Source organism: Canis aureus, chromosome 11 (assembly GCF_053574225.1).
Source record: "Canis aureus isolate CA01 chromosome 11, VMU_Caureus_v.1.0, whole genome shotgun sequence".
In the NCBI taxonomy this organism is placed as follows: Eukaryota; Metazoa; Chordata; class Mammalia; order Carnivora; family Canidae; genus Canis; species Canis aureus.
The window spans coordinates 60,656,615-60,681,052 of record NC_135621.1 but is presented as its reverse complement, the minus strand read 5'-3'; the positions used below and the strand labels follow the sequence as shown (position 1 = coordinate 60,681,052).

At 34.4% G+C, this 24,438-nt stretch overlaps 1 protein-coding gene across 17 annotated transcripts in view; it reads left to right on the top strand.

Moving 5' to 3' along the window:
* LOC144324186 (uncharacterized) overlaps positions 1–24,438 on the top strand; it is a 364,643-nt gene that overhangs the window by 203,736 nt on the left and 136,469 nt on the right. The gene's annotated exons all lie outside the window — the stretch shown is intronic.

Genomic DNA, 24,438 nt, shown 5'->3' with positions numbered 1-24,438 from the left:
AATACAAATGAATTTAAGGACTTGGTGGAAGAAATCTTTCCTTTTACTTTTTCACAATGCTTATATAGTACTCTGAGTTCTTGCAGTATAGATATTTGTGTTACTTCTTTGAAATTAGATTGGACTATTCTTTACTACTTTAATTCAAGTTTAGTAATATTTATAAAATGACAACTAGAAGCAAGAGAAAGCCACCATAAATAATGTCCCTTGGGAAAAATCAGATGGTTTGCTGCTATAAACGTAAAATAAAAAAGCTAAAAGAAAAAAGTATTAGATCAAGAAATTCATTTTCTTTACAGCAACATAGCTCTCCCCCAAGGTGAGGTGTTTACCTGCCCTAGAGTAAAAATCCAGGCCAGTATGCAAAATACTTGCCAGGAGGAAAGTGATTGTGTTCTTCACATCAACAGGAATTAGTAAAATTTAGGCATTCCTAATCCCTTCCAGTAAATTTATGTAGAATTACATGGGTAGAATAGATGATATCCTGTCTGATTTCATCCCCTCAATTTCCTTTCCAGAGTTATTTAAAGATGAATATTCATTACAGGGAACATTCATGAAAACAACATAGAAATCCTGCAAGTGTCTTAAAAACTATAAATTTCTTACAGTAAATAGCATGTTTTTTTCTAGGTAGTTCTAGGTTATTTTAAGCTATTCTTTTAGGAACACCTGAGTGGCTTGGTGGTTGAGCACCTGCCTTTGGCTCAGGTTTTGATCCTGGGGTCCTGGGATAGAGTCCCACATCAGGCTTCCTGTGAGGAGCCTGCTTCTCCCTCTGCCTATGTCTCTGCCTCTCTCTCTCTCTCTCATGAGTAAATAAATAAAATATTTAAAAAATAAAATAAAGCTATTTTTTTAACTTAAAGATAATTAGTATTCTTATTCTTAATATTTCATAATCACTCCTTATACTTACCTGATGTATAATTTTACAGAACACTTTTACTCTGTTGTCTCCTTATCCTCTTAACATTTCCACATGTAGTGTTCAGAATTTATATCAAGGTTATATTGTTCTTTTTAAATTATGTTTCAAGTTTTTATTTAAATTCTAGTTAGTTACCAGGTAGTGTAATACTGGTTTCAGGAGTAGGATTTAGTGATTCATCACTTACATACAACACCCAGTGCTCATCACCACCAGTGCCCTCCTTAATACCCATCACCCATTTACCCAATCCCCCTACCCCTCTCCTTCCAACAGCCTTGTTTGTTCTCTATAGGTAATGGTAATATTGTTCTGATTTGGCCTTCCAACTCAGTTTTAGAAATTTTGAAGGGCATAGAGACAGATCTTGTAATTTTGTTAGTTTTTTTTTCTTTTCACCGAGTATATTCAGTAGGAAGAATTCTTTCTCTTTACTCTTCTATTTTCCCTATTTTTTAATAAATATTTTATTTATTTATTCATGAGAGACACACAGAGAGAGGCAGAGACACAGGCAGAGGGAGGAGAAGCAGGCTCCATGCAAGGAGCCCAATGTGGGACTTGATTCTGGGAATCCGAAATCAGGCCCTTACCCAAAGGCAGACACTCAACCACTGAGCCACTCAGGTGTCCCTTCTGTTTTCCCTATTAATAAAAAGTTGGCAACCAAGGTAATTACCACATTACGTTACAGCTTATGCTGAAGCATTAGTACATGTTTCAAAGGATGTAGGTGCGATACGTGGAACATAAGTCTTGAGAGATACTTCTTCCTATTCGATCCTGGTTCTGTGTTGTTTTCTTCCTGGTTTTCCCTCTTCTTTTGCTCATGTTTCATATCTTCCTCTCAGCACGTTAAAATTAGAACATAACACGCTGACTGGCATTTCTTTGTCACAGTATTTCCAAAATTTATGTGTCTACAGAAACACAGTGGTTAATGCAAAAACACTGGGCTAAATCCCAAGTGAATGCCCCAAATAAACTTATAGAATATGGATAAATGAGCAATTACAACAACACCAGTAAAATGATATATTTTAAAATGTCTAATGAAAAACAAATAAATGGTCTTAACCAAGAGGTACATCCCATTTTTTTGCATGGAACCACATTGGTGAGCATTGAGAATTGAAGAATCAGAAAATTTGAGGTCCTCTCCACCATATACAGCTTCCACAGAGACACCTGAGGTCCCCATGTCATTGATTGTCTAGACCACTTGAGAACTATGAACCATACATCTCCTTTAGGAAAACAATAAACCACTGGACCCACTGCAACAATCCTCAGATTCTTTCAATACCTCTCTTTAAATCCTGGAGTATATAAAGATAATTTGATTCAAACAAGTTATATTACATAGTCATATTTTCTTTCTTCTTTTAAGATTATATTTATTTATTCATGAGAGAGAGAGAGAGATAAAGAGAGGAGAAACACAGGCAGAGAGAGAAGCAGGCTCCATGTAGGGAGTCCGATGTGGGACTTGATCGTGATATGCTCGACATAGAGAATTGCTTCCTTGTGGGACTCTAAGATCACACCCTGGACTGAAGGCAGGCACTCAACCCCTGAGCCACCCAGGCGTCCGACATAGTCACATTTTCCAAGCATGATTCTTCTGTTAAAAACAAAATTATTTATATACAATAAAACCAATCATTGGAAATGGGGGAGGGGAAGTAATGAATGTTCAGCACCCACTTATACCAAAGGATTACTTGATAAGCATGTAGAGTTAGTTAAAACCAAAGATTTGAAAATAAGTGATGCACTTAAGAAATAAAAATCTTAAATACTTTAATACCTATAATGCAATATCTATAATACAGGAGCATGACTATCATTCAATTATTATTATATATCATTCATATATTATATTTCAAATGTTTATATATAACATAAAATTATATTATTTCAAGAGACTATATCATATACATATCATATTAAAAAGATGAAAGACTTATTTTCAACTGTAGCCAGTTTTTCAATTAAGCTACCTTAACTTTCCATGATATTATACAATATTTTCTTTCCTAATTTTAATTTGAATCATTAGATTCCATACTGTATGGCACTGAACACATAGTAGACTGGCGATAGGAAATTAATAACTTGAAGCACTGCAGCTTTACATATGTTTAACTGGGAACTATATGATATGGGTGAACAGTTAATTAATATGCTTTTATATAATAACATCAAATTTATATGTTTATAATATATTTTATAGAATATTCTTTATTATGTAAAATAAACTAATATTATGCCATTTTCCAAATAATTTGATGGGAGGTCAATTCTACTGGGGAATCCAAGGGCACAAACCTCAGAATTTTCCCAATTGTGGTATTAAGAGGATCTCAGTCACTGGTCAGAAGACTGTTCTCAAAGAGCCTTAGTTCCCTGGTTTACTAATCTGTCATCTGTGTATGCAGAGCTAGTTGCTGGGTGAGAGGAAGTCTCTGGCAACAAAACCCAAGTGCTAGATGATAGATGTGTTGGAATGCAAGGAATAGGGCAGGGCTCAGAGGACATGGTAAGGCATAGATAGCATATGTTACATCATCTAGAGGAAACATTCTTTTAAAAATAAGAAATAAATGAAAGGCACATTTATGTAATGGATAATCACAAAGTCACTGGAGACTAATTGACCACAACTCAAATCCAGACTCTGAATATCCTGGCAGGGTAATCTTGGGAAAATTATTTTATTTTTCTAAGTCTGGGCCTTTCTGTAAAATGGAGAATATGGCACCTACCTTAAGATTTGTGAAGCTTAAATGAGTTAATATCTAAGAAATGTTTACCACGGAACCTAATACTCAGTAAACAATAAATATTAATGTGTTCAGAAGGTAGTTTGGTATTTAATAATACCCTTACTATGTCATTTGCCTACCTTATCATTATGTAAGAAATCTGCTCTAAGGCATCTTTTTCTGGCAACTGTTCAATCTGACCTTGAACCGTTCTAGTTATAGGACATACAGTGGAGTGTATACCACGAGTTTGTCCATTCCAGTTTGGGGCATCATTAATGGCTAACATGTTTTTTATGTTGGAATTGAAATTATTTTTCTAATAAATAGCTTCATAGATTAAGGAGGCCTCAGACCCACTTTTAATATTTGTAGGATCTGTGGCATGAAAACACACAGAGGATGACTAGACCCCTTGTCTAAAAGTTACAATCAAACTAACACAACTGACACATAAAATATTTTTTTATTTTCCTCTTCTAAAAATATAGCTCCATAATGGAAAAATGGAAATTCATGTTAAAATACCATTTTTAGTGGACTTTAAAGGTGGGAAATGTAAACTGTAAATAAACAATCTTACTGTGTTTGTCTGAGTATTCAGTTATGGATAGGTCAGTGGTATATCAATGGTTAATAAATTAGAATTGACATAATTCATAAATTATTTTATTTATTCTATGTAATCTTACCTCTCACCTTATCAACATCTTTAATTGTTGTTATAACCATGATTTTTAACATATTTTTGTTTTCTTGACAGTAATACTAAATTAGAAAACTTTTAAAAACAATCGATTTTGGATCATTTATTGACTTAATGGTGAATTATTATGTATAAGAGCTCAAAGAACAGATGTTGTGATTTTTTTAAAGTCAATTTTATTGAGCGATACTTTGCAAATAGTGATATTCAATCTTTTAAAGTGTATGGTTGAGGAGTTTGACAAATGTTTAAAGTCATGTAACTACCAAAATAATGAAGTTATTTGATATCTCCATCACTCTAAGAAGTTTCCGAAGTCCTGGTTTATATAATTCCCTCTAACCACCTGCATCCCCATCAGCTCTTCTTGAGTTATTGTAGTTCTTAGTTATTCTATAATTTCAATCTGGAAAATTATAGTCTACTAAGACAGTGGCCACTGGAATCGTCAATAAAATTCTTAAATTTGAAGTTAGATTAAAAAAGGAATTCTAGCTTTAAAACAATATGCTCAAACACATTAACTAGTTAGCAAATAGTAAAGTATCATTGTTATAAAATATTGCAAAATATTTAAATTTCATTTTATAAATTGCTATCTTAAATTGCCATTCTCACCATCTCTTGAGGCAACATAGAGTTCCATAGATTATTTTTTGCATTCTTCTTTCAAATTTTTCAATGCTAGCATATTATACAGAAATAAAAGTAGCAGTGTGGTGCCTAATTTGTTCCAACATCTCTTCATATACTTTGATCTATAATTGCCAGAAAAAATTACTCTCTTTAGAAATCAGTGTTGAGATTATTTGTATATGAATCTTATTCTTCATAGTCATGGTTATGGTGTTCATTTCCTTGTTCTAATTATCTTTTTTATTGGAATGTTACTTATCTTGCATTTTTTCCCACTCTGGTATGTTAATTTTTTTTGGCTAAGCTTTTAGTGATACTATTAAAAATAAGTGATAATTTATAATATATAGAGAGAGTAAATTCAAACCTGGGCTTAGTTTCTGCCAAAAGACCATTAATTCACTCTGTTTGAAGATCATTCTTGTTTCATTTGTTTCTTCTGTTGTATCACATATCTTATCTAAAATGAATCTAATTGTATTATTTTGGTGGTTATCTCTGGAACTACAGATTGGAAAAGAAGAAGCAAGGCAAAAATTTGCTTGGCACCACTAGCCAAATATACTCAATTCTCCAACACTGTATTGCATTCTTCCTATTGGAGAGGAAGGATACAGAAATTAAAGTTTTCAAGTGAAGTGTTTCCATAGCTGAGATTTACTTTTTAGTTCAAAACAGTGACCTAAAAAGGGGTTAGTAGAACAACCCAAATCTTTAAAACTTTTGGCCATGATTGCCTTTTGTTTCAAAAATGTAGGGCAAAATCTTTAATCCACTTTGTGTTTATTTTCATGTATGGTGTTAGAAAGTGGTCCGTTTTCATTCATTTACATGTAGCCATCCAGTTTTCCCAGCACCATTTATTGAAGAGACTGTCTTTTCCCCCCTGTATATTCTTGTCTCCTTTCTCATAGATTATTTGACCATATAATCATGGGTTTATTTCTGGGATGTCTATTCTGCTCCATTGATCCGATATGTCTATTTTTGTGCCAGTACCATATTGTTTTGATTACTAGAGGTTTATAGTATATCTGAAATCTGGTTTTTGATACCTCCAGCTTTGTTCTTCTTTCTCAAGATTGCTTTGGCTATCTGGGATCTTCTGTGGTTCCATACAAATTTTAGTATTATTTGTTCTAGTTTTGTGAAAGATGTTGTTGGTATTTTGATAGGTATTGTACTGAATTTGTAGATTGCTTTGGGTAGTACAGACACATAAATGTGAGAACTGAAACCTAGGATGTTTCCTAGAAGGGAGCACAGGCAGTAATTTCTCTGACACAGCATTTATCTAGATACCTCCTCAGGGAAGGAAAACAAAAGCAAAAATAAACTATTGGGACTACATAAAATTAAAATGCTTTTGAATAGCAAAGGAATCATGAACAAAAGACAACCTACTAAATGGAAGAAGATTTTTGCAAATTATATATCTGGTAAGGGGTTGATAGCCAAAATGTAGAAACTTACACAACTCAATATTAAAAAAAAAAACAATCAAATTAAAAAGTGGGCAGGGGACCTGAATAGGCATTTTTCCAAAGAACACGTACAGATGGCCAACAGACATATGGAAAGATATTCAACATCACTTATCATTAGGGAAATGCAAATCAAAACCACAAAGAGATTATCTCCTCACACCTGTCAGAATGGCTAAAATGGAAAAACACAAGAAACAAATGGTGAGGATGCGGAGAAAAAGGAACTCCCATGCAGTTTTGTTGGGAATGCAAACTTGAGTAGCCACTGTGGAAAACATTATGGAGGCTCCTCAAAAAATTAAAAATAGAATTGCCATGTGATCTAGCGATTTCACTTTGAGTATTTACTAAAAGAAAACAAAAACACAACTTCAAAAAAATATATACACTCCTATATTTACCATAGAGTTATGTCCAGTAGCCGAGATATGAAAACAACCTATGCCCAACAATATATGCATAAATAAAGATGGATATGTATACACACACAGAGAAAGAGGAATATTATGCAACTGTAAAAAAGGAGGAGATTGTGCCATTTGAAGCAACATGAATGGACCAAGAGGGTATTATGCTAAATGGAATAAATCAGAGAATGACAAATACCATATGATTCCATTCATAAGTGGAATACAGGAACAACAACAACAAATGAATAAACAGTCAAATAGTGGAATGAGACCTATAAATACAAACTGATGGCTTCCAGAGGTGAAAGGGTGGGGATTGGGCAAAATGGGTGAATAGGGATGGGAGATGCTGGCTTCCAATTATGAAATGAGTAAGTCACAGGAATAAAAGGCATAGCCTAAGGAATACAGTCAATGATATTTTAATAGCTATGAAATGGGACAGATGGTAGCTACACTTTTGGCGAATATATCATAATATATAAATTTGTCAAATTACTAAGTTGTGTACCTGAAGCTAATGTAACATTGCATTTTTAACTATACTGAAATAGAAAATAATGTAAACCAAGAAATGTGGTGGAAGAATTTCCTAGAGGCCTGAAATACTTCATCACAAGAACAAGTGTTTGGGTTATAGATCCAGTTTTACCAGCACTGTATGCCAGATTGTGAGTGACGGGGTGCCTGAGTATTCTCTAATACATTAATGTGTGCATCTCTATGTATGTGTGTGTGTGAGAGAGAGAGAGAGAGAAAGAGAGAGAGAGAGAAAGAGATATATATATTAAAGGGGGGAGGATTCAGAGCTTCCTAAATCAAATAGTGCAGAGAGAGGTGAGTATCTTGAATGGGTCTAAATATGGTACTGGATGGTCTAATCTTACCTCTTTATGACGGTCCTTAAGTTTTGGTGATGGCTATTAATGTTTTCTATTTTCATAGCTAAACATTTCTAATTTCTTCAACTCTTCTGTTGAAAATGCTTGGTTTACACCATGACTTGGAATTTGAAGTAAGTGATGGGCAACCAAACACCACAAGCTTCCGGTCATTAGCACAAATTTTAGGAGGTCTTTCCTTCTGTTTACTTTTTCTCCTCATATTCAACTTCTTTCTGGTGTCTCCCTCAAATCCATCTAGTTTTGTCCAAAGACTGTTGCCCCTTAGTCAGTGTGGCTTTTTAACAATGCATTGTTGTCTGCAGTCATCTAGAGGTTTTATCTCTTGCAAGAGAAGGCACTGAATCTGTATTGTATGTTCTCCTCCTATTGCGTACGGTTAATCCATTATACTGGAACCCTTTGATGGGCACTTTTTCTACCAATTATTTTCTGCCTTTGATACAGTTTCTACTTTTTCCCTAACTACTCATAGTTCTCTTTCCTACTAATACACAGAGAAATACATATCTAAACTTTATAGATAGAAATATAAATAGAAAAGGCATAAATCTTGATTACAACACCTTTCATATTTGACATTCTTTCTGTGTCATTTTGACCATTCTGGCTCTCCTCCTCTGTACAGTCTTGAGGTTTTGACATCTGTCTTTAAAATGTGGTTGTCAGAGATTAAGTAACTTCAGACATTGAAATTCAAAGAGAATTGAGAACTAAAATCCCCCTATTTCTCTACAATGTCTATTTTTACAATCTCCAAACCAATTAGTTTTATAGAGGTAGCAATTCCATACTGCTGCTACTATTAAATTTGTAATAAAAAACTGATAGAATTTTTTCCCTTTGCATAACAATTGTTAAGATGGATTTATTCATTGAAGTTTGTGTATAATTCAAACAAGAATGTGAAACACATGGTGTAAATGAACTAATATCAAACCCAGAAATTCAGATGTGTGACGATACAATTCCATATTAGTTCTGAGAAGTGAATGGGATTCCTTCCATTAGAGTCCCAATGGGAAACATCCTGATAGAACAGAGTCAAGAGTCTGTTAATGTGCAGTGATGGCCATTTAAGGAAGAGATGGAAGATATGGGGGGAGTTTGGGCATGGTGAAGGAAAGAATCCATAGGTTGAATGTAGTTTAGAGTGTGGTAGCAGAGATGGGAGTTTGGGAAAAGGTAGCTATCAATTGTGAGGCTGGCCAGAATGGGTGACTAGATGCAGGAGACTATGAGGAAGCTTAAAGATAATACACATATTACCATAGAGAAAAATTTGTGAGACAGCCACTTGTAATGATTTCTGCAGTGCCTATGGTGGGATGCAAAAATATTGCACATTTAATTTGTATCAGTACATGAGAGTAAACCGGGATTAAAACAGATTTCCTGGTGATATTCTACACTGTACCATTTCACCTTTTATGAAAAGACTTCATTCAAACCAGACACATCCAGAAATCCTTTTATAATACTGAGATTTATCATGATGTCACTTTAAACAGTGGAGAAATTCATGTCAGTTTTGTATACTGTATTAACTTCTATGCCATACTTTGTTATCTCAACAAAATGTATTACATGTTAATGGGAAAATCCAGGATATTAAAGGACACACACCAATCCAAAAGTTATTTTTATATTGGCATATGATAAATAACACTGCAAAAGCCCTAGAAGTACAACAGACTGGACTGAGTACATTGGCCTAAGTGCTTCTGGACAACAGTCTCACCCTAGTTTTCCTACTGGTGCACCAAGGATGAGGATATCCTCTTGCTAACATTTCCTGCTGCACATGGAGTAATACCACAGAGACAGTCGAATAATTTATATGCATATTAAAGAAAAGAACAACTTGGTTGTTCTTTGACACTGGGACCTCTTCTTGTCAAAACTAGGGAATTTTCAGTGCTGGTTCTAAAGTATCTTCTAGTCCCATCTCATATGACTGTGGTTATTCTTACTCAACTCACGTCTTCAGATGTCTGGTCTCCAGAGTCTTAAATGATGCTGCATAACTGCTTTCTTGTCAGATTGCACAAAAACTCATTCTTCAACAAAAGGAAAATAAACTGCTTCTGCTCTGCTCAGACTGAATACCAGAACATTCATCTAAACCCGCTTCATAGAACATCTGCTCGTAATAATGTATATAGTGGTGAAGACCTGGAAGCTATTAACATATAACCCAGTGTTGGCCTCTTTTGTACTTTTAGAGACAATAGGGGTCCATGAGGTGGGCTGTTAAAGAAAAGTTGTTCAAATCTGTATCATGCACATCCAAATGCCTTGTTGTAGTCTTATTCATCTCATCCCGGACCTCTTTTAAAGCTGCACCCTTCCTTTTGGGACTTAATCATATCAAGACGATTTGTTTTAAAAAAAAAGTGTAAAATCTATTTCATAAGTCAAACAAAGATTTAAAGTCAGAATACTGCATAAATTGCTATCCTTTTTTTCTATATCTTGCCCAGTGATTGTCAACCATGGGTGACTTTACCCACAAGGGGATATTTGCAAATGTCTGGAGACAGTTTTGATTATCATAACCTGGGGATGTGGGGTAATATGCATATAGTGGTAGATGCCAGAGATACTGCTTAGCATCCCATAATATATAGGACACCCACACACATTCATTCATCATGAAAAAGTATCTAGTCTGAATGTGAATAGTGCCATATTAAGAGAACCCTAGGATAACCCTTTACATTTCTGCTCAGGGAGACCCACAAAGCTTGTTTCTTAAGTGATCTCTCTCTCTCTCTACCCAATAATCAGCCAATTCAGCTTTATTTATCCAGTTATGGTGGTCTCTGTATTTTGATTTGATATAAAGCCTAAACCAAAAGATGTTTCTGCATCAGGATCACTTAAACTACTTGAAAGTAGTGAGAAGCTGTTTAATGGGTATACTCTTGTATTTGCTCAGAATGGTGAAGCCAGTAACCCCATTTACTTATCACATATGGCAGGACATAGTAGGAAGTGAGTTTTGGGCTTTTCTTGCTACTAAATGGGGAGTCTCTGATGACATCAAGGAAGTTTAGATTGTTCTAAGCACATCCAGGAAAAAGAAGTCCTGGGCCTAGTATAATCTTTGTGATGTCTGAGAATCAAAGCTCCACCATCGCCATCCAGGCCTTCACAGGATTTATTTTTGAGACAAAAACTCTTATCTTTGCATTTCATAAATTCTATAAACCCATTTGTTCCAGACTACTTCCATCATTTTTATTTGACTTCCCCTTGCCCATTTATTCCAGTTCATAATGATTCTCAAAGGTTTCTTACTGTTTTGCTGTTGTTTTGATTTTCATTTTCTCTTTACCTGCAGCTGGAAGGCCCTACCCTTTATGTTTCCATCTGCCCAGTTGCTAGTCATAAGAACTTCAGCTCAAGAATAACAAAATTCTCTAGTTCAATACGCACCATCTCAACATATATGATGAGGTTTCCCTCTTATCGAACTGTTTTTACAATTGCTCTCTAATTTTGAATAAGGGACAGGATTGGAGTCATTTGGAAGGGAGGATGGCTTACCTCCATTTCTTACCCTGCTCTCCAACCCTGAGTATTGTGATATTACTTTAGACCCTCAGTGAAAACCACTCCTCTTTAGAAATGATGACCTGTAGCACTCTTTTGAGAACATGCTGTTTTATATTCTTTGTATGTATTATTGTCTCCCAAGTCATACAGTAAATGTCAGAAACTTTATCCTATACCCCTTACTAATCTACATCTTGCCTAGTAAAACTGTGTTAAGCCATAAAAATATATCAACAATAAATACTTTGTTGAAAATCATATAGTTATAGATGATGAGTCTAATTCAAAAAAAAAAATCTCTTGAACGCTTTAGGGTGATATTTTCCAAACTTACATATGTGCTGTTAAACAGTTTGGCTCATTTTAATAAAAGAGCTTTACAGCCTGATCCAGGATAAGAAGATAAATGTTAAAGAAAACAGTTTAGGTTTGATTGCATTAATATTTTATTGGAAGCAACTAGGAAAATTGTAGATTGATTATAAATAGCACACAGTCAGTGGCTATGGAGAATTTCGGCATTCAGCAAGCCTTTAACTTCCCCAAAAAGCAGTAGCAAATTTGCTGAAAAATAATTCAAACTTTTAATTTCCTAATTTAAACAGAATCACTCACTTAAGCAATTTAACTGATTATAATTATGAAAACATGTGATGTATCTAGCAGCAACTTTCAGGCTCTTCTGTAGTCCAGATTAATGATAGATTCAATAATGTTTTTTTATATTAATGTCAAGATTTTTTAATACATGAAACCATTGACATTGAGATAAAGCATTTAATCTCAGAAAAAGAATGCTTCCTCACTTTCTATCAATATGACAGGAAGCAAAAATGATTATTCACGGCTATTACTTAACTCTGCTTTCAAAGATATTTGCTATTTTAATTAGGCCATCTTGAATTAATAGATGGAAATGCAGTTTGTAACCAAACTGCTTTCTTTGTGGAATGATAGTGCATTGCTTGAGCATCTAAAATACCATAGTCTGTGCTTTTTATAGGGAAACATCATTATGCCTAATTTTACTCTGCTTGGAAGGACCAGGAGACCAAGGTGGAGATTGGATTCTTTCAGTTCAGTTAATGTCAGTTTTTACTAGAAGCCTTCTATATGCCAGGACTATGAAAGAATAGGAAAATGAAAGATGAATGAGATGCCACTGCTCTCGAGGACTTCACAGTTTGGGAGTGGAGATATAGTATCATCTGGAATAGACATTGGGATAAGAATTGATAGCAGGCAAAGAGGGGCTAGAGTTGGTTAAAAGAGAGGAATCATTTTTGAATTGCGGGGAAGTTTAATTTTTTTAACCCCAAGTCAACTATTTCTGAAAGGTACCAAACTTTTCCCTCTCAGCCTCTTTTCCTCTCTTGGTCTCTCCCTCCCTCATCATGAAATTCTTACTATTACAGGCATTAATGCATAATGCATATTGGGGACAACTTTTGGATAGTGAACATTTTACATACATCCTTTTTTTCCTCCTTTATCATATAAAACAGGAAGTTATTCTCCCTTTTCTGTATAACACATGTCCCAGCTCTTATTCTGAACTTTGATTGCTCAGCAACATAGTTCTTAACTGTCTCCTTGCCATGTGTCCCACTGCCACCTGCTACCTGCCCTGCTCCTTGTTGTCAGGTGACATCCAGTAGTACTCTGTGAAGTCTACCTCATAAACTGGACCTTTCTTCTATCCAAACTCCCAGTGAAACTATCTCCATACTATGTCCTAATCCTTTACATTCCAGTGTTGGGAGTGACAGCTAGATAATCTGAGGTAATGATTGGTACTGACATATTAATCAATGTTTCAACATGACATATATTTGCTCTTTGGGCTTCTCTGAAAAAAAAAAAAAAAGCATTTTCTATAGTAGAAATTCTCAAATTTTAGGAAAGTTTTTTATAAGACAGGATAGGTATCCAGGCCCAAGAAGGGCTCAACCTAAAATATTGTCATTCATCAAACTCAACATATAGTCAGTCATATGGCCTACATGTATTTACGTGTGTTACTTAAGGATATCATGTGTGTGCAATACACAGCAACAGAATCGAATACATTTTAGCACATGAATGAAAACCAATGTAAAAAGTATTCAATATAAACTTGCCCACAGATATACTCAGCTCTTGATCATGTCCAAAAACATATCAGCAAAAAGTATTACTATTATGTATTATTAACAAATATATATACATTATACCACATCCATAGTTTGAAAGAAAGCTATTTCCAATGTTGAGTATCATATGAAATAACTTTCCCTTGTACAGTATTTCTCTCTCTAGGTATTTCAAAAGTCTCCATAGGCCAAAACAGAACATACTTGTTTGTCTTTTATATAGCAGTTATAATCAGTCACTGGTATTACAATGAAATCAGAAGGTGAACAGTTTCTATGATATGAAATATTTTCAATCTACTTTAATTCACAGGGAAAACAGTAGGCATCTTTTAATAATTTCCTGTGCTTGCAAACTGAGACTTTTAATGCAAATATTAAAAAATATATATATAATGTTTCTTTAAGGAGCAGTAACACAATGTCTCTTTTCCTTAGACCTTCTAGAATCTTCTAGATTAGTGGTTCTCAATTTTTATATGTACATTAGAACATCCTGGTTAGCTTTACAGATTAACATGTCTCAGCCACAAACTAAACCAATGAAATCAGAATCTGGGAGTGGGGTGTCATTTTGGAAGCTCCACTGAGGTCAAGAACTACTTTTCTAAAGTGAAAACAAGATTAATCATCTTGATGAACATTCTCACATTGGGCATTTAAGAAACACTACTACTGAGGAATGTGCAAAAAACAACAAAAATCCCAGCATAGATAAAAACTAGAGAGTGGCTGTCCCACCTGGTTTCCTAGCCCTAAGTATCTTACAATATTGTGGAGATAAGAGAACTATGAGAGCCAAGTGCCAAATAAACAAGGGTCTAGCAGCAGCATGGTAAGTAGCTAATTAGCTAATGAGCAGAAAAAAATGAATGAGGTTGAGGACAGTGATAGCTAGAAGGATAACCACTGTTGCTTGTAGTTAAAAGCCACATCCTTAACTACCTACAAAATAACTCAGCCCGAGTACTGATTTTTAGGATAATTGCACAGAGTAACAGTAGGTTGGGATCAAACACAAAGGTTTTTGACTATTTCTCAAAAGACTTGAAAATCCACCTATGGAGTAAATAGAAGAGGGGCTCTTACTTCCTTGACAAATGTTCTTGACGGTGAAGTCCTAAGAAAAAATATGCATCTCATCCAAGATTACACAAACAGCAATCCTTTGTTTCAAGTGCAATAAGCAGGCACTTGAAACAGATTTACTTAATCCTATGTCTGCTGTGCTATTACAACAGTAAAGGAATTGACATAATTAATTTTACTATGTTGAAAGAGAAAATTGAATGTATCTCCCTTTAAATGTCTGTAATAAATGCCTAGATGAATATATTTGTTGGGTAAAATCTGAATTGTCCATCTACACTTGCTATTAGTATTTCTGTGCAAGTAGTACTAAAAAGTCATAAAGCAGGAAAGTAAATGATAAAACAACTATGCCTGGTATTGCAGGTAAATAAATGTATCTCTAATATAGAGGTGAAGTGGGGACTCTGATTTTATAAAATAGTAAATTTACATCTAAATTTTACATTAAAGAAATCTAAAACCACCCATTTGTTTTTCTGAATTATGCATGGGAGATTGGGATTTCTAGAACACTCACACTGATTATTGCTAAGGGAATGCTATAGACTTAACTGCACTATTAGGTGAGATAAATTGTGCTCAGAAGGGCAATTACATATACCCCATCCTGCAAACTCAATTCTCTTTTTAAATAGGTTTGGTCAAAGTGTATAAAGATCATCCATTTCACTTGGAGTTATCTACAAGTTTCTTATGCCCTGCTAGCACTTTTAACAATAAATCTAAGCAATATATTGCCAGCATAAAGCATGATCTTTTATTACTGACTTTTATCTTATAAATTTCTTTAATAGATGACCTTTCTTGATAAAGAAACAGATGTGTTACAGCCAAAATGGCACAGGCAGCACTAGTTAGATGTCTTTGCTCTACCCTTCAAGGGATAGAAGTATGTTTAGGAAGTAACTCCAAACATCATCTTCTATGATGTTTATTCTCTTTTGTTTTCTAATTAGAATTTCCATGTAATGTATACATTTGCATCTCAATATAAAATACAGATATTCTTCTTTTATTTGTAATTAGAAACAGATTTTATTTTTCTTCTTAAAAGTGAACAGATGGGGGTGCTGGGTGGCTCAGTTGGTTAAGTGTCAGACTCTTAGTTTTGGCTCAGGTCATGGTCTTGGGGTTGTGAGATCAAGCCCCTCATCAGGGCTCTGCACTTGGCAGGGAGTCTGGGGAATTCCCTCTGCCCCTCCTCACACACACACACTCTTTCTTCCTCCCTCCCTAATAAATATAAAAAAATAAAAGTGAACAAAGAAAACAATTTCCATTTCCTGGTCCAGCATGTTAGAAACTTGGTAGTCAACTACTCTAACCTAAAAGCAAGTAAGAAGATGGACAAATAAAAAATTAACAGCTCTTTTTAGATATGTAAGGGAGGTCACAGGGCCAACCATCATCCCCAAAATTGGAGAGGCAAGCAGGCAAATATAGAGAATCACAACTTACCAGAGCAGAAACCCACAAGCAAAAACTTCCATGGGAACCCATGCTGGGATAGGGAACCTAATCTATAATGAACTGTGGGAGGCTTAGGGAATACATGTCTGATATGAAAACTCTAGAAGGTCTCAGTCATGGTAGGCACACTGGAGGTGTGCAAACTTTTGTGAGTCCTACTTACTGGAGCTCTAGCAGATTCTCACAGTGAATATCAGAGAAAAATCCCCTTATGCTTCCAGAAGAATGGGGGTAAAATAACTATTTTGAAATATACCAGAGTATGTGTTCTTCTTAACAAGGTCCACCATCAGGAGAAACTATTTAACCAGAGCTTAACCTACTGAGATTTTATCAGAGCCTAACTGACTTCAGGGAAGGGGAATAATCTAATTCCAACTGGCCTTAGCCTTCCACATAGAGGAAAGTAAATACCCAATTTAAGCCTACTCTAGCCACTCTTACCCATCTAAGTAGGAAATGGGAAAACTGAGAAGCCCCTGTGAAGTTTATGGTGACATAGGCTCACTAAGAGACTGATTTATTAACAGGATTACAGAATGCTTCCCCTCTCTGCTAACTTATCACATCACTATAGACCTATTTACAGTTGTGCCTTTTACCCAGCTAGCAGGAAAAAAATCACAAGGTGTACTAAAAGTCAAAACAAAACAAATCAAACAAACAAAAAACATAGATTGAAGATGCAGAGCAATCATCAGAATCAGAATCAGATATGCTAGAGATGTTGGAATTTTCCAACCAGGATTTTAAGAGAACTCTGATTAACATGCTAAAAGCTCTAGTGGATAAGGTAGACAGCATACAAGAATGGGCAATGTAAGTAGATACATGGAAATTCCCAGAAACGAAAAAGAAATACTAGAAATCAAAAACCTGGTACAGACATGGAGAATGCCTTGATGAATTTATTAGATGACATGGCTGAGGAAAGATCTCTGAGCATGAGAATATGTCAATAGAAACCTCCAAAGATGAAAAGCAAAGAGATCAAAAATGGAGAAAATTCAGAACAGATATCCAAGAATTGTGGGACAACCGCAAAAGGTGTAAAAGGCATGTAATGGGGATACCATAAGGAGGAGAAAGAAAAATAAAAAACAGTAGAAATGTTTGAAAGAATAATGACTGAGGATGTCCCCAAATTAATGTCAGAAACCAAACCACAGCTTCAGGAAGCACAAAAAATAACAAGCAGAATAAAAACTTTAAAAAAGTACACATAAGCATATCATATTCATACTACAGAAAATCAAGGATAAAGAAAAGAAGCCAAAGGGAAAAAACACTTTACCCCTAGAAGAGCAAAGATAATAGTTAAATCTGACTTCTTAGAAAACTATACAAGCAAGAAGAGAGTGGAATGAAGTATTTAAAGCACTGAGAGGAAAAAAACAGCCTGGAATACTGAACTCTGCAAAATCATTCATTAAAAGTAAAAAAGTCTTCTTTAGACAAAAATTGAATTATTTAAAAAGAATAAATGGAATGTATTGCCAGTTGACCTGCCTTTAAATAATCTTAAAAGACGTATTTTAGAGAGAGTGAAATAGCCCAAGTAAGAAATTTGGATCTACATAAAGAAAATAATATCAATGGAGAAGGAATAAGTAAAGGTAAAATCCTTTATTTCTCTTATTCTTAATTTATCTAGCAGATAATAGTTTGCTCAAAATAAAAATAGCAACAATATATTCAATTATGATTGCTTATATATGTTTTAGAGGGAAAAAAAACCAAAACTGTTTCCCTCCTGTGTGTCTCATTTACTATTCACAACACTCTGGACACCCAATGTGTGGGGTTTGTTCCCCAACCAAATAATTCTCTGTTACACTAGTTGAGTGTCCTACTATTTAGCTCAATTCTGACACATTCTACCTAAAGATGGTGTCAAATCCCACAGATTAAGGGTTCAGTCCCACAAGACAGCCCCACCTCACTTCAGATGCCAATCACTAGTCTAGGTTGTCACCTGTGCTTCTGATTGCCTGTATATCAGAGGTTCCCACAACCACCTCCTCCAGTTTGATTAATTTGCTAGAGGAGTTCACAGAACTTAGGAAAATACTCAGTTTTACCAGTTTATTAAAGGATATGATAAAGAAGGTAGATGAACAGCCAGATAAAGAGATACACAAGGCAAGGTCTAGGAGGATTTCTTTTTCCTTTTCTTCTTTTCCTTCCTTCCTTCCTTCCTTCCTTCCTTCCTTCCTTCCTTCCTTCCTTCCTTCCTTTTGTTCTTCTTTCTTTCTCTCTTCTTTCTCTCTGCTCTCTCTCTCTCTCTCTTTCTTTTTTTTTTTCTTTTCAAGAGTGGAAGGTCTGGGAGGGTTTTGAATGCAGTAGCTTCTGCCTCTTCCTGATGGGTGGATGGGTTCATCAACCTGGAAGCTCTCTGAATGCCATACTTTTGGGGTTCTTATGAAGGCTTTATCACATAGGCAAGGTCAATCATTAACTCCATTTCCAGAGGGGAACTTCATTCCCTTCTCCCCTATCTGGAGGCTGAAAATTCCAAGTTCTTAACAATGTCTTGGTCTTTCTGGTGACATACTCCTATCCAGAAGCCCACCCAGAGCTGCCTCATTAGAACAAAAGACATTCCTATCACCCAGGAAATTTGAAGGGATTTATGAGGCCTGTGTCAGGATCACAGACCAAATGTTAGAACATAAGATGACCTTAGTGCTCTTATCATTTAGGAATTTGTAAGAGTTTCAGGAACACTTTGCCAGGAACTAGGGGGAAAGACTAACACATATATTTTCTATTATCTCACAATATATTATATCTATCTATTTATGTATGCTTATGTACAAAAGCAATAATATAAATAATGAGGGAAGAAATTAAGATTACTTTAATTAAGATTGTTTTGTTATTCTCAGGCACTGGCACTCCTCATGAAGTAGTTAAGTGATAGTTGAAAGTGGACTTGGATTAGTTATAAATGTATACTACAAACTCTGGGGCAACTACCCCCTCAAAAAAAAGATAAAGAAAAAAAAGAAGTGAAACTGATATGCTAAGAATGGAGAGAAAATGGAATCATATAATATGCTTAATTACAACCACAAAAGACAGAATAAGAGTGGAAGACAATAATAGGAACAACAAAACGGGCAAAAATAGGAAACAATAACAAACATGTAGATATTAATCCAAATACATCAATAATCACTTTGCATCAACTGAAAGACAGAGATTGTAAGAGTGGATCAGAAAACAAGATTATATGTTATCTAAAAGAAACTCACTTTAAATATGAAATATACACATAAAGTAAATAGGTAGAGAAAGATATACTATGCTAATGTTAATCAGAAGGAAGCAAGAGTAGCTATATTAATTTCATATAGACCAGCCTTGAGAGGAAGAAAAGTTATCAGGGATAAAGGGGCATTAAATAATGATAAAGGAATTAATTCTCCAAGAATAAATATCAATCCTTAATAAGTATGTGCATACAAGCAGTGTTATGTGAGGCAGAACCTGATAGGACTTCCAGGAGAAAAAAAAATGAATCCACTACTACATTAGAGACTTTAATATGATTGTACCAAAATTGGCATATTCAACAGGCAGAAAATTAGTAAGGATATAGTTGAATTCACCGGCACCATAAATCATTATATATAACTGAAACTTATGCACTATACATTCTTCTTAAGCTCAAATAGAACATTCATAGAGATACACTATATTCTGGACCATAAAACATGCCTTACCAAGTTTAAAAAAATAAAAATCATACAATGTCTGTTCTTAGACATTAGAAAAAAAAATTACCTATAAATGAATGACAAAAATGTAGCTGGAAGATTGCATATACTTGGAGATTAAATGACACACTTCTAAATAACAGATAAAAGAAGAAATCTCAAGAAAAATGAAAGAATATTTTGAACTAAAAAATTAAAAGCAACTTACCAGTTTTGAGGATGTACTTAAAGTACTACTTAGAGGGAAATTTATAGTAGCTAATGTATATAGTAGAAACAATCTAAAAAACAATAATATCTCCCCTTTAGGAAACTAGAAAATGAATAGCAAATTAAATTTAAAGTAAAAAATAAAAAAGGAAAAGAATAGAAAGTATAGCAGAAGCCAAGAAAATTGAAAATATGAAATCAATAGGGAAAATCAATGAAACTAAAAGCTAGTTCCTTGAAAAGATCAATAAAATCAAAAAGCTGTAGCCAACCTAATTAAGAAAAATGGGAAAGGACACAAATTACAATATTAAAAATGAAAACAAAGACATTACTATAAATACCACTCCCATTAAGAGGATAATAAAGGGATAGTATGAATACCTCTATACCCACAAATTTGATAACCTAAGTGAAAATGAATCAATTCCTTGAAAGACACAACCTGCCAACAGTCATAGAAGAGGCAACAGACAATATGAATAAGCCCATATATATTAAAGAAATTGAATCACTAAGTACTCATCTTCCAAAACAAAAAGTATCACACTTAGGTGACTTCACCAGTTAATTGTTCCAAATATTTTAGGAAAAGAAATTCTACACTCTGAGAATATAGGCAGAGAAAAAAACCTTCCTAATTCATTCTGTGACACCAGCATCACCCTAATATCAAAACCAGAAAAGCCATTACAAAAAAAAATTATATGCCTATATCTCTCATGAAAATAGATGCAAACATCCTCAGCAAAATATTAACAAACAGAATCCAGTTACATATAAAAATAATTATATATCATGCTTCTCCCAAGCACGTAAAGCTGGTTCAACATTTGACATTCAGTTACCATTATCCACCACATTAACAGGCCAATGAAGGACTCACATGATCATATCAATAGAAAAAGAAAAGGCATTTGACAAAATCCAATACCATTTATGATAAAAACTTCCAGTAAACTAGGAATATGGAAGGTTTTTTACCTTAAATGTCTGGTACAATTCACTGGTGAATTTCCTCAACTTGATAAAAATATCTACAAAAATCCCACAGCTAACATCATAGTGAATGATGGGAAATGCAAAGCTTCCTCATTGAGATGAGGAACAAGGCAAAGATGTCCTGTCTCACACTTGCTTCTTAATATACTAGAACTCCTAGATAAATGTAGTAAGACAAAAAGGAAATCAAAAGTATATAACTGGGAAATAAAAAATTAAACAGTCTTTGTTTGCAGAAGACCTATTCATCCATGTAGAAAATCTCAAAGGGTCAACAAATAATTCCTGTGATTAATAAGTGATTATAGCAAGGCTACAGGATACAAGGTTAATATACAAGTAATATGCAAGAGTATTGCTTACTTATACACCAGCAATGAATAAGTGACATTTGAAGTTAAAAATACAATAGCATTTACTTTAGCACCCTCAAAAATAAAATATATATGTATAAAACTAGCAAATATGTACAGGATGGACAACTATACAACTGTGATGAAAGACATCAAAGAAAAAGTTAAAAAGTGGACAAATAATCCATGTTTCTAGATAAGAAGACCAATTGGCAAGAATTTGGTTCTTCCTAACTTGATCTATAGATTCAATATAATCACAATGAAAATCCCAGCAAGTTATTTTGTGATACTGACAAACTCATTATAAAGTTTATATGGAACTGCAAAAGACCCAGTATAGCCAACACAATATCAAAGGAGAAGAACAACAAAGTTAGAGGACAGACACTATCCGACTTAAAGACTTACTATGGAGGTACGGTATTCAAGCCAGTATAGTACTGGCTAAATAATGGACAATTAGATCAGTGGAATTAAGCAGAGAGTCCAGAAATAGCACCACATCATTGACCTTTGACAAGACAGCAAAGGTAGTACAATGGAGCAAAGTAGTTCTTTTCAATAAATGGTGCTAGAACAACTGGGCCATCCACATGCAAAATAAATAAATAAATCTAAATCCAGATCTTATTTCTTAACAAAAATTAAGTTAAAATGGATCACAGACCTAATGTAAAATGAAAAACTATACAATTCCTAGAAGATAATGTAGGAGAATACCTATATGGATGACCTTGGGCATGGTGATGAATTTTTTTTAAAGATTGTATTTATTCCTGAGAGACATGCAGAGAGTGGCAGAGACATAAGCAGAGGGAGAAGCAGGCTCCCTGCAGGATGCCCTATGCAGGACTCAATCTCAGGACCCCGGGATCATGCCTTGAGCCAAAGGCAGATGTTCAACCATTGAGCCACCCAGGTGTCCCGACTTTATTTTTTTTTCTGAGATTTTGTTTTATTTATTTGAGAGAGAGAGAGCAAGACAGCATGAACAGGGCGAGAGGGAGAAGCAGACTCCCCATTGAGCAGGGAGACTGACCTGGGACTTCATCCCAGGGCCTGGGATCACATCTTAAGCCAAAGGCAGACATTTAACCAACTAAGCCATCCAGGTGCCTTGGTGATGACTTCAGATACAATACCAAAGGCATGATCTATGAAGTAAATAATTGAAAACTTGACTTCATTAAAATTAGAAATTTCTTCTATGCAAAAGAAGCTGTCAAGAGAATGAACAGACAAGCACAGGCTGAAAGAAAATACTTGTAAAAGGCATTTCTGGTAAAGGATTGTTACTGTATACAAAGAACTCTTAAAACTTAACAAAAGTAAAACAACTTGATTTAAAATTGGGCCAAAGACCCTTAACAAATTATTTCACCAGAAAGATATACAGATGGCAAATAAGCATATGAAATCATGCTCCACATCACATGTCTTCAGAAAAATGCACGCTAAAACAATGAGCTATCACCACATACTTATTAGAATGGCTCAAATCCAGAATACTGACAACATCAAATACTGGCAAGAATGTGGAGCATTTGGAACTCTCATTCATTGTTAGTTGGAAAGCAAAATGATTACAGCAACTTTGGAAAACAGTTTGGCAGTTTCTTGCAAAACTGAACATATTCTTACCATAGTATCCAGCACTGGCACTCCTTGGTGTTTACCCAAAGGAGTTGAAAACTTAATGTCCACACAAAAACCTACTCATGGATATTTATAGCAGTTTAGTTCATAATTGCCAAAACTTGGAAGCAACCAAGCTGCCTTCAGTACATGAATAGATAAATAAACTGGTACATCTAGACAATGTAGTATTATTCAGTGCTAAAAACAAATCAGATGTCAAGCCATGAAAAGACATGGAGGAACCTTATATCCATTACACTAAGTGAAAGAAGCCAATCTAAAAAGACTACATACTATATGGTTCAAACTATATGACATTCTGGAAAGTAAAGCTATGAAAATAATAAAAAGATCAATGTTTGTCAGGGTTTGGGAGGAAGAGGCACAGTACAAAAAGATTTTTTAGGTCAGTGAAACTACTCTTTATGAAACTATTATGGAGGGTTCTTATCCTTAAAAATTTGTCCAAACCCACAGAACATACAAAACCAAGAGTCTACCCTAATGTAAACTATGCATTTTGAATGATAATAAGATATCAATGTCGATTCAATGATTGTAATTTATGTACCACGGCGAGGGGGAAGGTTGATAACACGGGAGGCTTTGCATGTGTGAAGGCAGGGGTATGGAAAATGCACTTTCTACCTAATTTTACTGTGAACCTAAAAGTGATCTAAAAAATAAAATCTATTTAAAAATTGAATAAACACTCATGAACTTCTCTATAAAACTTAGTCAACATTTGAGGCCAAAATTATACTGGCTGAAAGAAAATACTGTGAAGACTTTCCTATGAGTTCCTGGGTATGAAGAGTTTTAAGGAACTTAAGTTTAAAAATTTCAATTTCCCCAAGTCTCTTTTCTCAAACTGCTCTGCCTGAAAATGTGCCTATTGTTAAATCACAGTATGGATTCTCATTTTTGACAGCCTCTGTTTCAACTGCCAAAAAAAAAAAAAAAAGGAAAAAGAAATATTATTGTTAGTGTTGAAAAGTGAATAACTTTAATGATTAACATAGCATTTTGCAAGGCAGGTTGTTTCAGTGTTTTGTTTTCAACAAAACTGATGCAGAATTTAACTGAATTCTCAGCACACAGATCATTAAAAATAATTTTTGATGATTGATCACTATGTAATATTTGGCATAGAACTTCATTCCATTCTTCATTAATTTATGCTGATAAGATTTTGAAAATTTATAAAAGTAAAAGAAATATAAAGACTATATTTAGCCATGTAGTATTCAATGAAAAATTAACATCTGTTCCCTGATAAACATCAATTCTTTATAACTCTTCATTAACGTCATAAAGAGATGCATTTCCAGTAAAATTTTAATTTCATGTTACTTATTTTTAAAATTTTTATATTTTATATATATTTCTGTTATTTGATGACATGTGTT